The sequence below is a fragment of the Gossypium arboreum genome, chromosome 3, assembly GCF_025698485.1.
Source record: "Gossypium arboreum isolate Shixiya-1 chromosome 3, ASM2569848v2, whole genome shotgun sequence".
NCBI classification, from domain to species: domain Eukaryota; kingdom Viridiplantae; phylum Streptophyta; class Magnoliopsida; order Malvales; family Malvaceae; genus Gossypium; species Gossypium arboreum.
In genome coordinates, this window is record NC_069072.1 from 44,006,189 (window position 1) to 44,007,831 (window position 1,643).

A 1,643-nucleotide genomic window follows, 5' to 3' on the forward strand; every position below is an offset into this window, starting at 1 on the left:
TTTTACGTACCCCTAGCCTAGCCACATTACAACCTCTTTAAAAGGCCTATTGATTCATATTTCTATGCTGCCTATATTAGTGGAGAGAAATTGCTAAGTTCAACGTAAGAAGGCATAAATTAAACTTAGTGACTGCAGTTTAGTCTCCAATGAGGGAATAAAAATTAATTGGTAAGAATTTAGCATATATTTATTGAGAAAGAATTTAGTCTATTCTTGCTATCATGATAATAATTGAGAATAATTCGAACAATATGTATACTTGAGGTGCGTAATTTCAAAATTCTTGTTCTTGAGCATAATTACACTAAACTCATAATTATGGGAGGAATGTTTTCTAAAGAAATTCTTCATAGGTGATTTCAAGAAAATCCTTTTATAATTTGTGCATTACTCGATACAAGCAATGAACTAAGTTTGGGGTGTGAAAACACAAAAATATATAGATTTTTTCAGCACCTTTTGAGCTCTAATTCATGCAGATTCATATATTTTTTGTCGAAATTTCATACTTTAATTATAAAATATTTAATTTGAACTCAAATTATTAAAATATTTAATTTTAATTATTTTATAATAAATTTATACAAATTTGATTTATTTTTTACAGTTTTACACAAAGGGTGAAAATTAGCTCGACAGTCACCCCGAGAGGCTTGAACCGTTGGGGCAATTTTAGCATCGAGTGAATCAAGATTATGGATAATTAATTTTTCAGCCATTGATAGTCCAAAAATAAGTATTGAATATATTTTATAATAAATTTTTGTCCAACATAAATTGGGTTAAAAATTAATTATAAGCCTGAAGAAGAAAAAGGGGCCCAATTGTGTTAAGAGAATAGGATTGATCCACCAAGGATTTGGAGGCCAGAACTGTCCCATATAGCTTACCCAATCAGCTTATTTCTCTTATTTTCATCATTTTAAAACAACGCTTGAAGTTTCCTTTAACTCCGTTCAAAGCCCTCATCTTTTCATGCCTTCTATTTTTATCCTTAAACTAAAAATAGCAAGTTTGAATCAATCAAACTTGCTCAAAGCATAGATGGCCAAGGAAGAGGGAGTGGCTAATATTTATTTTCTATTTTTAGCATCCATATCTACCTATATATACCCCTCTTCCTTTCTCATTTCTCATCCCTCACATCCTCAATTCACACATCTTTCTCTCTTCATTGTCTTCCATTCCGTTTCTTGTTTTCCCATTTCCTTTTTCCTCCTTCCCTTGTCAATTTATCCTCTTGAAAAAGAGCTAGAACGACCCTTGGAGTAGTAGCATTCAAGTTTTCGTGAAGGCCTTGGATCAACAGGATGAGCAAAAAGAAGAGGAGCGCACTATTCTGGCTTCGAAGAAACTCGGGATTTGTTTCCTAGTTTCCTTCCCTTTATTTTTCTCGTTTATGTTGTGATCATGATTATGAATATTTGTTGTGTTGTCATTATTGATTTTATTAAAATGACTTAGATTTAATTTGTATTAGATTGATTGCGTTCTGTTCGTTTAATTATTAAAATCATGTTTGTGTTGTTATCGACATTGGTACATTATTCAATTAAATAAAATCATGCTTATGTTAAACTTGCATTATAATTGTAAGGTAAAGAATGAATTAATTATTAGTTGGATTGAAATTATAATTA